The following is a 13824-nucleotide window of genomic DNA, read 5'->3' on the forward strand; positions in this document are numbered from 1 at the left end:
TTCAGGAATTTTCTAGAAAGGAGGTGGAGACTTCTCAGAAAAGCCTTGCTGGCCATTTTGTGTCCCTATAAAAGCTTTCCATTTCAGGTCATGGTGTCACTTAGAATGCTAGTGCATTACAATGAACGAATAATGAGACCACAGGTCACCATAGGTGAAATTAGTCACTGTGTTGGATCGAGCTGGTCTTCTGTCAATTCTAAGCCATAAATCCATTGGAGGTTGGTTCACTGTCGTCTTGATAATTCCTGTAGCCTTTATCGGTCACAGTCATTTTGACACATATCCTATCTCAGACATGAGAAACATCCACACCTGTAGAAAATTTTTATGAGTTCATGTAAACCAAGCTGACGACAATTGCCAGGAAGCGAAATCATAACAGATTGAGAAAATGCTCCAGAGAATAATAGTTTTGCAGTTTATTTCATACATTATAATAAAAGGAAGAGGAGTAAGGAGAGTGACTTGAAACTCATTGATGGCAGATTAGGGAGGCGAGAGAAAGCAAAGTGGGGAAACCTCTGTGACTGGACAAAGAGTAAAATGAAAAGACAAATAGTTCTCTTACATGGGTGGTTATAAGATAGCTAACAATGAACATTTAGAGCACATAGCGATAGTATTTGGATAACAAGACAACAATGAGGGGTTCAGGGGTCTCCTGCTATAGTGAAATACTGTGCCCCGAGATGTCTGGAAAAAGGGGGGCCACTCTGACATTCCAAAGGTATGTTATTGCAGATGCAAAAAGACAACAGACAGGCTCAGTTAAGGTAAAGATTGACCTTTGTCAAGGAAGATACTGGCCTAGGACATAACTATCCACATGACTCACTTTTAGTTAGGAAGCTTCCATTTCAGACCATCCTATGTGGTCCATTTAGGTCTCTGAGTTTGTAAGGCTGCCTTGCAGGCCTCCCCTGAGCTTGTCGGGTTAGTATGATATAGCCCCCTTTTGCCCACACTACCAAATTCACGAGAGGATCATCCAAGAGCTGCGTTAACAACTTCAGCCCAATGTGTATTTGGTTTCCCAGCCAACACCATGTTTTCCCTGGGGTCCCTTCCTTCAGCAACAGAAAACATAGTGAGGCTATTTAACCCAAGACCTCAAAACCACACTGAGACACAGGCCTTGATTCAGGCCATTACAGTGATACAAGAATTCCATAGTGATAAATCTAGAAAGGCCCAAAGAAGGAACAGCTGGGTGAAGGACACGAGAGTTCACATCTTTCATCCACGATTATAAGCACTCCTGTTGGCCTGCTTTGCTTGTCTAATCTCACATCCTCCTGATTTACTAGGTCTTCTTACCTGACTAGGTTGTTTCTCCAACACTTTAAAAGGGAGCAAGACTTTTGGTATTGGTAGGATGCACTGAACTCAGCCTTACAATGACTATTATTAGCCAGAATGTTTTTGAAAAAGAAAAATGAATCAAGCCCTTCATTGATAAAAAGTTATATTAAGTTACTATTATTTTTAAAAGATTCCTTCAAAATTTAAAATCTGGCAAGTCTTCAACTCACAAACATATGCTGTTTTCTCTGCATAATCCAGGTATCATTTTAACCCCAAACAGTGCAGGTATTGGAGGTGGTAAAGCTAATGGACGGAATAAGGATAAGGGTGGCTAGCATGTGTGTTGGGCACAGACATGCAGTATCTCCCTTAATTCCCACAACAATTCTTGAAGCAAGTACCACTATTCTTCCCACTTTGCAGATATGGAAACTGAGGTTACTGAAAAGGTTACATGGCTTGGAATTGGCACAGTCAGTCTGTCTAACGCTCATCTACCCCTCTGGCCCTTGTGATGCGGTTTTCCACAGCTCCTCAGTACAGCCATAGCGCTGTTCCCACACCCCAGGGAGCGGGGAGTGAGTGAACAGAATTGGGCAATATCGCTTTAGCTTATGCAGAGGTGGCACAGAGAGGTCAGCCTCCTTTGCACTGGGAGCTGTGTGAACACAGGCAGTACCTCGTGTCCATCTCTTTATCCAGCTCTACAGGGCAAGCCTGGCACGCAGCGGGGACTTGATGTGGCTGTTGACTAATAGCTGAATAATAAAGAACATGCACCACCACCACCTCCCTGACGATGGCATCACACTGTGACCCTTCAGCAAGCCATGCCTCCTTCTACACTCCTCAAAGCAGTGGGCCTCCATCCAAGGCAATGGAGCTGAGTGACCCACAACCACGTGGGGAACCCTCGATGTGTTCAAGGATATACGTGAGGTGTTGTCCAGGGTACACAGCCAAGAGTACAAGGCCACAGCCCTGAAAAGCTCAGAACCCATAAGAAGAGGAAGACACAAAGCGTGAGCTGCTGTAGAAGGTGGTGAGTGGATATGATAAATGTGAGTGCAGAGAATGAGAAACAGGTACCAGACCTGTTTCAGGTACCAGCACAGGCTCCTGTGCTGCAGAGGAGGCTTCCCTTCCCCTCCCACCTGCCTGCCTGGGTCCAGGCTGCACATATCTTAATTCTACTCTCCTGTCCCTTGGGACGAACTGCACTGGGAAGCACCTCTGCCCTGGTCTCCTCCCCATACATGTTCCTTCCAATGTGGAAGGTGTAACCCCCCTGATCGGTGAAATCAGGAAAGAAACTGAGCATGGGAAATCAGGCCTCCTTGTTGCTCACTGGGGCCAAGCTGTCCATGGGATGGGTGGCTTCTATTCCTCCTGGTCCTTCAGGCAGCACACAGCTGAGGTGGGGAGAGGCCTGCAGGTGCTCTCTGTAAACAGTGTGGCAGTCGCTGTGGATGACCTCCTGGGAGCACTTTCTCCCCTCTTCCCTCTAACAGAGGACCCCTTGGTACTAGAGGATGGAGTGGTCTAAGCCAGGCAAGGTAACCTCCCCCTCTTTGCCAGGATTGGTCTAGCTAGGAGCATGTCATCCTGTTCTGGCCAATAAATTGTAAAGGGATGTCTATTTGAAAGCTCCTGGGAAAGACTTTCCTCACTAATAAAGAGATAGCCCTCTTTGCCATCCTGCACTTCCATCCTCCTGAAAATACAGGTGTGAGGACAGCTTCAACCTGGAGATGGAGCTGCCACCGTGAGACCACAGGCAACAGGCAGATGATGAAAAGCAAAGCCTGGATCTTTAATCACTGAGCTGCAGAGAATCCCGGAGGCACCTGCCTCCACACTTTTTGTCAGATAATGAGCTACCACCCGTTAAGTTTTCTATTAAATATAACCCAAACTTTCAGATAGACGGGTGAGTTTAATTCTGTAAGGGAAGTCACAGAAAGACTGAATTTGCAGACCACATCGTGTTCTCCGATGCAGCAAAATCAGCTGTAAAGCTGGTATTTTGATCACCATTTATCTGTCTCTTGAATCTGTATCTCAGTGGGTTTAAGACTTTAGAACAGGTTGAGGTTTATTGCTCCCTCAAACCCCAACTTCTGTATGACGGTGGAGATGGTATCTGATTCATTTACTATGGCACAGCCAGTGCCTACCAAGGTGCCAGGCTTAGCATTGACATCTGATGATTACTTAGAATGACTGAATAAAGAGTGGGATTACTTCCACTTAGAGTGATTGAGAGAGAGTTCATAGTAGTGATATTTAAGATGAGCCTTTAAATGTAATAATATACTCACCACATGAACGAAAAGAGTGTCAGCTTACGTTCATTGAAATCTTTCCATATTTCTGGGTCTGTGGATGTGGATTACCTCTTCTGATACTCACAAGTCCCCTATGAGCTCTAGGTACTATTATAATTACCATTTTACAGATGAGGAAACTGAAATATGAAAAGTTTAATTTGCCCAAGGTCCCAATGACTAGAAAGTAATAACGATTTTAACTCCAATTTCTGATTCCAGAGAACTTAATCCAGTAGGCTCTTGGGAGCCATCAATTCTACAATTCAGCTCAACGGACAGATGAAAAATCTATTACATGCCAGGCTCTAGGAATACAGGGTACATAATAGTCTCTGTACAAGATGGTTGGGAAGAAAAACTGAGGAGTTAACAACATTAATAGCTTCCATTTTGGGGGTGGGTATTTTGCTAAGTGATTTACATGTATCATCTCATCTAATTTTTTTCAATAACACATCTCATTATTATTAATAGCATCCCCATTTACAAGATAGAAAACCGAGGCATAGAGACATTAAGCAACTTTGCCAGGACTACAGCCCAGTGATGGAGCTGTGATTTGTAGCCAATCAACTTGACTTCAGAGCCAAAATCCTCCTATCCAAAACCATCCAAGTGACATGACAGACACTGTCACAGAGCATGTGTGCAGAACAGTGGGGTAGCCAGAGGGAGATGATGAGCTATGCTTGAGTGGGTCAGAGAACACCTCACAGAAGAAACTCCAGTCTGAGCTTTGAAGAGTGAAGAGAATCCAGCCAAGTGGCACGTGTGTGTATTCCCATGCCTCTTCTGTGCACATGCCTCTGTGGCCAGGGGCCAGGAAACAGAAAGCATTCTGTTACCCATCCAAAGTCCTTGACCCAACGCTTCGAAAGGCCAAACTCAAAAAGTCAGCGTTGCAAATGAGGAAAGGCTTATGAATCCAGAAGGAGCCAACCAAGAAGACCTAATCCTCACATCCATGTGAAGGAAGCACAGAACTCAGGCTTCTTTTATGTCAAAGGAAGGGGAAGGGGAAACAGGAAGGGCAAGTGGTGACTGACAACCACAAATGAATGGGTGCCAGCGCGGGTCTAGGAAGATTGTGTTGGTCTTCTGACCCTAGTTGATGTGATTCCGGCCCCAAGGTTCCTGCCAATGTTTGATAAACAATACATACTTCCCTTATCTCTTCAGGAGAGGCATTCTTCTGATAAGACTCTGTCTTAGTAATACTCAAACAGCAAGCAGAATTCCTTTAATGATGAGATGTGAAGGCCATGGGAACAAAGTGGGCTTGAACGAGCTGGGGTCAGAGAAGCTGTGCATTTCACTCTGTTACCATTCCAGCCTTAAAAAAACAGCCAACACAAAAGTTCAGGAGTATAGGCATTTAGGGAATGACAAGTCATTTGGGGAAGCTGGAAAATATAGAAAGAGGATGGGGTGTTGAGAGATGGCACAAAAAGTGACTAGGGGGTCCTCTGAATTCTACACTATAGAGGGACAAGCCTAAAGTTTTGTTTGTTTAGTCCAACCTCATGAGCTAAAAGTTCCTTCGGGAGCTCAGGTGATGGGCGGGAGGAGAAACCTCTCAAGATACAGGAGCAAACAGGAAGCCAGCTGTGTCAGCCTCAGGGCCAAACGGGCGCTGGAGCCGTAACAGCTCTTGCCTATCTGCCCTTTCCCATCCATGGGACAAGAGGCCACGCAAGTTCTAAAGAGAACAGCTCCATAAAATGGAACAAAGAGGCTTGTAAGGCCCACTAGCTGTGCTCCCTGAGGAAGGGGCGGGGGGGACTGGGATCCACCAGAACCAGAGAGACCACCCAGGAGGGACAGCTGCACAGGAGTCCTGCCCAAACACCCACCTTCTACTCACCACTTCTACTGTCTCCTCCTCAGGCTCCTCGCTCCTCTCCACACCTTCGTCCTTGGTCTACATTATTTTTCTGAGCGTCCAGCACACAGCATGTGTGGTAGGTGCTCAGCCAGGGAAGTCTCGTCCATACCCTACCTGAAACATCACAGCTGGATGGGGAACAGATGTTTCTGCCCATTAAAATTTATATGAAAAATATAAACGTTCCTCTGATAAGTAAAATAAGTAGAAGCTTCCAAGAAATTCTGACGTCATCTCCCTTGGGGAATTCAGCGGGAGTGATACATAGCATAACCCAGGGGCAACTGAGCTTGCCATTTTTCTTTCAAAATTAAAGCCCAGTCTGGGGTAGAGAAAAAAAATTCCCTGCAGATGACACATACACCCAATATTCTTATCTACATTCCCCACGTGAGGCATAAACACCTTGAGGATTAAGCAATTGCATAGTGAAGATACTATCATTGTAATTAATACCCTAAAGAATTTTATTAGGTATCTACCCTTTTGCATGCTCAGATAATATAATTTACTACATGGTTGGGTTTCAGGTTTTATATTCTTTTATTTTTTGTACCTTCAAATTGCCACTGAGAAAAGCAATTTATTCAGTCTTTCGATCAATACATTTTGATGGAGGGCCTATTAGGTACTGGGCCAGGTGCTAGGCTCCAGGGTAAACAAATGAAAGCAACACAATCCTTGTGCCCCACAAACTCACAGTCACTGAACCCACATTTTGTGCGGAAGTGCCTGTTCACCAGGAAGGCCAGCCCTGTCAGCGTGGATGGGCAGGATCACAGCGAGCCTTTAATTGGGGAAAGAGGGACCTCTGAGCCTGAGGAATTGAACAGAGGCTCCTCATCCCTACTGCACCAAGCCAGCCCCCACCTCCCACGAGCACAGCCAGATACAAAGCAAAGGTGATGAGAAGAGAGAATAGCAAAAGTAGCCTCAAACAGAAATCAGCATTTGGTGTTTGATCTAACTCCATTCATTCCATTGTCAGATTCTTCAGGTATATTTGTCTGCTAGTCCCTTCTAGATTGCAAGAAAATAGGACTGCTCAGCTGGGAGCTTATTGTAAGGGAGGAAAGAAACCATTGACAGTGGCCCTGCTGGGCTTCATGGAACACAATTTCATAAGGTCACTGCATCAGCTCTGTCTTCATGGAGACTCTTCACGGCAAACACTGGACACTACTTTAAGCCACCTTAATAAAAAAAGTGGTGGTAGATATTATAAAAACACGGGTATCTCAAGGCACTGAGGGGCTTCTTTGAGGGCTCAGAGCCAGGAAATGGAAATCAGAAACCAAGACTATTACACTGTCTCCTCCCTCTCTCCACATAGCTTCTCCATGTCTGCTTCTCGGTGCACATTCGTCTCTTCCTTTTCTCTCCACACACCAGCTTTGCTTTTGCACCCGTAGCTTTATGTGTCTTTTCTTCCCCCACAGGCAGAAATAATCTCTCAGGCACAATTCCAAAATCCCCAAAAAGAGCACCTGACTGGGTCAGCTTGGATGAAACTGGCATCCTAGGTTCAGTCAGCTGAGGCTTGGAAAGTGGAGCTACATAGCACAACCATGGCTGCCACTAAGGAGCCTTAATAGCATGCAAGAAGGGCAGTCCCAGATGAAGGGGGTTGCTGTGAACTAAGCAATACCACAAAAGGTAGTTCCTAATCTTTGGGTATCTCGTCATCTCCCCACAGAAGGCTTCGCTTGCTCCCTGTGCTGGGCACTGCTTTATGGTGACTCGGGAACTGACAGTCTCCACTATATTCACTAAGTTTCTCCTGTCACATAGGCTCTGCCTCATGGTTTCTGCTTACCTATAGCTACAACTGTTTCTACTTACCGCCTGTCTCCATGTCTATGTTTCTATGCCACTTCACTGCCAGCATCTCTCTAAGTGAATGGAATTCACTCCCGCCAAGTGTGGATTGGAGTGGATCTCAACTGACCTGTAGCTCTCTTTGGATCAGCCATTAATCCATCAGAGCATCCATCCCCGGTCCTGTCTACTCTTCTTCTCCAAGGTGGCAGGGTTATGCGGCTACAGAAAAGAAACTGAGAATAAAGACCTGTCTGCTGTTGCTTTTCCTAGACGGGAGCTCTGCCCTGGCAGTCTTCCTCAACAGGTACAGTGAGCTGCTAGGACTGAAACCACAGAAGACCTGTTCTAGCTCCAAATACTCTTCGGCCATAAAATGAGCTGCTTAGGAATCTCTATGAGCATTTTAAATTTTCAAACAATAACTAGTTTAGTATTTCTTATATATTTACTAAAATTACCACTGTACCATTCAATACACTTTGTACCCTCAACTGGTATTTTAATAAGCTTTATACTCTTCAATTACTGGCTTCTGAGAATCTTAAGGTAAAAAGGGCAGGCAATTGATAGCTTAAAAAAAAAAAACTGCCCTGGCTGGTGTAGCTCAGTGAATTGAGTGCCGGCCTGCAAACCACACAATAGCAGTTTGATTCCCAGTCAGGGCACATGCCTGGGTTGCAGGCCAGTTCCCAGCAGGGGACTCACAAGAGGCAACCATACATTGATATTTCTCTCCTTCTCTCTTTCCCTTTCCCTCTAAAGATAAATAAATAAAATCTTTAAAAAAAAAACAACTCCTCAGTACCACAAAATTGTTAAGACTGCTATAGTATTTCTTGGTGACTAAGATCTTATGATCTTGGTGATAAGATTGTGATTCTTCTTGTAAAATCCTCTGTAAATTGCTTATTTAAACAAGTAGACACAAGCAGTATATCTCTCTCCTGCCTTGCACTGGGAAACATGAGCTAATAAATATTAAATGTTAAAATGTTCCAACTCTTCCCAGAAATGAGGGGGAAAAGTAATACACAAAAATGAACTAAGAGGAAAAAACATCACTGAGAACAAAAAAATACATCACTGGGAACCAATGGGAGTTTTGGAAAGAGACTGATACATCATGTTACACAAAATGTGTAGGCTCTTACAAAAGGAGCTAAATATTTTGATCTCCTAGATACGAACCCAGCTTCCAATTCATTTATGGCCTAAAGCATCCAGTCACTGGTAAGCACCTCCCTATGTCAGTGATCTTCAACCTTTTTCATCTCATTGTAGCACACATAAACTAATTATGACAATTCTGCGGCATACCAAAAAATATATTCTAGTTTTTGCCGCTCGGACAAAAAAATTAGGTATAATTTTGATTCATTCACATTGGGCGGCTAATATTGTGTTGCCTGTTGTCATTTTTTTATTTGACCATCTAAGGGGAAAGAGGTCAGTGCTTTTGACTAAATAGTTAGGTATTGCATGTTTTAAAAAATCTTGCAGAAAATAAAGATAGATTCATAGATAGAGAGCAGTGTGACAACTACGAGGAAGGGGAGGGGGTAGAGGGTTAGAGCAAAAATAAAAAAGGACTCATGGACATGGATATCAGTGTGGTGATTATGGGGGTGGGAGGTATAAGGGGACTAAATGGTAGTGGGAAAAAATGAAACTTAAAAAGAAAAACAGAGTTTTGCAGAAACTCCACCCGTTTTCTATAGTGGCAGCACCAATCTGCATTCCCACCAACAGTGCTCTAGGGTTCCCTTTTCTCCACAGCCTTGCCAGCAATCCCATTGCTGGGAATATATCCTACGGAACCTGAAGTACTAATTCAAAAGAATATATGCATGCCTATGTTCATAGCAACTTTGTTTACAAAAGCTGATCAGTAGATGAGCAGATAAAAAAAGCTGTCTATTTACACAGTGGAATACTACACAGCTATAAAAAAGAAGGAACTCTTGCCTTTTGTGACGCCATGGAGGGACCTGGAGATTATTATGCTAAATGAAATAAGCCAGTCAGAGAAAAATAAAAATGCCATATCATCTTACTCATATATGGGATCTAATGAACAAAATGGACTGACAAACAAAATAGGAACAGAGGCATGGACACATGGAACAGATTGGCAGCTATCAGAAGGGAGGGAGAAGGGATGACTTGATGAAAGAGGTGAAGGGATCAGCTAAAGAACATGCATGCATAACTCATAGACACAGATAACAGTGTGGAATGGCCAGAGGGAAGCAGGGGTAGGGGCTAGCAGGATGTGGGGAAAAGGGGGTCGGAAATGGAGACATCTGTGATAGTTTCAACAATAAAAATAAAGTTTAAAAAAGGCAGGAGGGGGAGTTGTTGGGTAGATAACCACATTGTCTAATAGCCTAAACTTTTATTTTAGGTCAAGATTCCTCAAAGTCCATGGATCTAGTGGTCTGATTAATATAAACATAACCAGGGCCCCACTCAGACCTAAATTAACAGACGCTCCAGTCTGAGGTGCGGGAACTTGCATTTTAACATGCCAAAATCTGGTTTCAAGAGCCCACAGGCTTACAATGATTGTAAGATGTGATTCAACGTGCTGACCCTTCAGAACAATAGCTTTCATTGATACAATATTTACAAAGTGTTATTTAAAATAGTACCTTTATGGCAGCCAGGTGAAGAAAACTAAGGCACTTTTCTGATGTTGAAACCAAGTCTCCAGAGACCTCCTGAAAGCCACACACTAGTAAGTGAGAAGGCCAGAGCTAAAATCTTCAGTTTTCTAATTTCTATTTTCTTTGAAAGCTATTATAAGCTCCTCCCCATTTCCTAAAGCTAAAATTTCATCCAGAAATAAATGAAAAATTTTTGAAGGTTATCAAAATAGAGAGAACCTAATCTTTTGAGAATTTAAAAGATGAGGGAAGAAAGTTGTCCTTAAAATTTAGTGTCCAGGCAAGCATAAAAGTCCAAGGAGAAGATGAACAGGGGGAGAGCTCTGTCAGCAACAAGCTCAGTAGAGCTGGCAGGGAACAGCTGAGATACAATGGCACCTTGTGCCTGGTTCGGTGGAGTGCCAGCTGATGAAATGTGGAGCCTTAAATAGTAAGTCTTCCTTACATCTTGAGCCAGGAAAATTCTAGGGGCTTCCCACCTAACTTTCAACAAATGTGGATTATTTTCCAAGAACAAGAAAGCCCTTAAAATCCAGCGTCCATGGAAATATTCAAAGAAATGAAGAGATTAATCAATATATTAAGACTTCTGATACAAGATGGCAGGGTAGACAGACCTTTCATTCATTTCCTTACTAAAATTGTATTGACATATCAGGAAAGAAAGGAAGCTTATCACATGCCAGAAGCCTTCAATAGGACAGGCATTTGTTAGATTTCTGGAAATAAAGGCAGCAGATGAAACTGTGCTAGCAGAGAAAACAGAGAAGAAGCAGCAAGATCCCAGAAGGCATAGCAAAGAAAGCTGTAGCTAAGGTTGGAGCCATTTTGGAGCACTCTGCACTCAAGATCAGCAGGGTCAAGGGGGAAGGGGGACATAGAGCAGAAATCAACATGAGGAACTGAAGGCCTGTCACTGGGATAGCTGCTGAGTAGGAACAGCCCCACTCTTACATTTGGAAAACAACTGTCAGCTGGAGGACTACTTGAAAAAAAAGTACATTGAACTAAAGAGAGAGAATGAGCTCGTTAGGGAGGACCAAGCTGGTTCATGTGCTGGAACCTGCAGTGGGTAGCCATCATTTTGCCTGCTCTCCATTCATTCCTCCTTCTTTTAGAACCCTGATCTTACTTTGGGAAACCATTCGTCTTGCATTGGCCTGGGCAATCAAGACACTTTGGACCTAGGGACTTGCTCTCTTAGAAGGGGTGGACAACTGACCCAAAGGAGGCAAATCAAATCAGCTCTCTAACACATTACACAAAGACTAAATGACACTCAACTTTTTCCTGCTACCAGGAGAAACTGTTGGTTCTTTCAACTGATGCTTCTCGGCACCGATGCAACACCAACAGGAATCCCCAGCTTGGGGTGTGGTGAAGAAGGAAACTTTATTCAGTGCAAACAGCTCCACTGCGATACAGCAGGACTGTGAGGACGGCACAGCTGTGGAAAAGCTTAATAGTATCACAGCTCAATTATGAAGCAACAAGGCTGTGAAACAGCACAGCTGTGTAGAGACCCTGGGGGCACTCAGCCCTGGGGCCAGGCCCCTTTCCTGTCAGACAGCTTTGCTCTGCTCTGGCTTGCTCTACCTGCCCCAGACCTCTTTGGTGTTTCAACTAGGGAAACATTCTTCTATGAAAAGGGAAAATGCGCTCCCAGAGCCACAGGGGAGCTGACCTATACAGACAGAAGTCCCTGCCCCTGGTCATTGATTGGTCCATCCTCACAGTTTGGTCCAAAAAGCACTGTCCTAATAGGTCAGAATGGAGCTGCTCTAATTTGTCAGTGAAGGTTCCCTAGTTGGGGGAGGGTGGGGGGGAGGGATATAGCTGCACAGCTTCAATTGGACAGAGATAGTCTCAGTCCTATTGGTTGAAATATGATTTTAGGAACCCCTTTAGGAGGGCACACTTAGATGGCAGAAACACAGTGTAGGCAGATAGCTCAGTGCAGAAGGCAGGCAGGTTAGTGCAGGCCTGTCCCTGAAGTGCAGTTTGCAGGAGAGGCCACCATTTAGAAAATGCCGCTAGGCTCTGCTTTTAAATTTGCGCCCACTCAGCCACAAAAAGCCCTTCTTCATAGGGAGCTTCTTTCTCAGGGTCCACAGTTCCTAAACCTTGGTTCTTATCTGGAGGCAAAGCCTCAGAAATGTGCTGGTTCCTGTGGGTCCTAGCTCTTGTCCTCCCCTGATCCTGGTTCTTCCACGTTACCCCAGACTTTATATGCTACTCCACATCTTCCTTACATTTCCCTTGAATCCAGATAACCATGACTAACATATAAACCCGGAATCCAGCCTTTCTCAGGTAGCATCTGCCTCCTCGCCCATCTACCCTATAGCAAAGGCTTCCGGTCCACACACACTTGTTTCAGGCTGGCAATGAGAGCTTCCATTTAAAGAAGTCACAGACCTACACAGTAGTAGGAAAATAGAAGCACAAAATAGAAGAGCCCTGATGATCAAACATCAGACCTCAAAGGAAAAAAATAATTAAGTAACAAGAAGACAACCATAAAATAATTTTAATCAGTATGCCCAGAGAGATATTAAAAAAAAAAAAAGCCTGGAGCAGGCTTCTACAAAAAGAAGGAACAATTAAAAATAAATCTTTAAAAATTAAGGTATTAGAAAGATTGTAAGAAAAAGTCACAGAGACTTCCTGGAAGATGAACCACAAGTCAAAGAAATGGAAAATATAAGCAAAATGTTGTCCTGCTTGAGGACTTACCCAGGAAGTATCCTCCACATGAATTTAAGAAAGGAAATAGGGAAGATACAGGAGTGGAAAACAGAAAAATAACAGAAGGAAAGTCTCAGAGCTGAGGGAAGATATATGGCTGCAGATTAAAAAGGCTCAGCAAGTCCTGAGCAGAGAAATAAACAAGACCCACACATCATTGTAAATTTCTGAGCACAAAGGACAAAGGGAAGATCCTTTTGTCCTGAGACCCAAAAAAAGGCTGACTATAAACAAATAAGAATTAGATTGATGTCACCTGTCAGCAACAATAGACATTGGAAAATAGTTTTCAAAGTTCTAAGGAAAAAACTGTTTTGAACCTAATATTCTGTACATAGCCAAAATTTCAGTAAAGTGTGAGGTTGAAATAATATTGTCGGTCATGCAAGAACTCAAAAAAATGACCTCCTAGACAATCTTTTTGGAAATTAAACTTTTTAAAAAGCAAGCAGTAAATCAAAAGGATAAAAAAGGAATTCAGGGGGGGAAAAAAGGAAAAGGAAAATATGGAGCACAGTAAACAGAGAACCTAACCCAATAGTTCAATTTAAAAAGAAAACACCCAGGAGAACAGTTGTGCAGAAGCTTAGGAAGCAATCAGTCCCAAATTAAAACAATAAATCCAAGAGCTCAAAGAATAAGGCTTCAAAAAGAAATGAAGTCACATTAATAGTTCGATTAAGCAGCTTGATGTCTTGGTGATAATGTGAAGTTATATCTCTCTTCTGTTCACAAACAAACAAACAAAAACCCCAGAAAATGAAGGTGGGGGAACAAGAAGAGTATGAAAGTAAGAAAAAAAAAGGCACAACCCAAATATGAATCTAAGTGAAATGCAGGGTAATTTTGAGCCATTGTGGAAAAAATGTTTCCTTTGACCTTGATATTTGAAGCATTCTACTTTACGAAGCTCAGTTTTTGTGACATGTAACTACATTTCCTTTTTCTTCTTTTTTTAAAGAATTTATTTATTTATTTTTAGGGAAAGGAGAAGAGACGGGGGCGGGGGGAGAAACATCGATTTGAGAGAGAAACACTTATTGGTTGCCTCTCGTACAAGCCCTGA

This window comes from Sturnira hondurensis, unplaced genomic scaffold (genome assembly GCF_014824575.4).
Source record: "Sturnira hondurensis isolate 20B ecotype Veracruz unplaced genomic scaffold, ASM1482457v3 Scaffold0010128, whole genome shotgun sequence".
NCBI lineage: Eukaryota > Metazoa > Chordata > Mammalia > Chiroptera > Phyllostomidae > Sturnira > Sturnira hondurensis.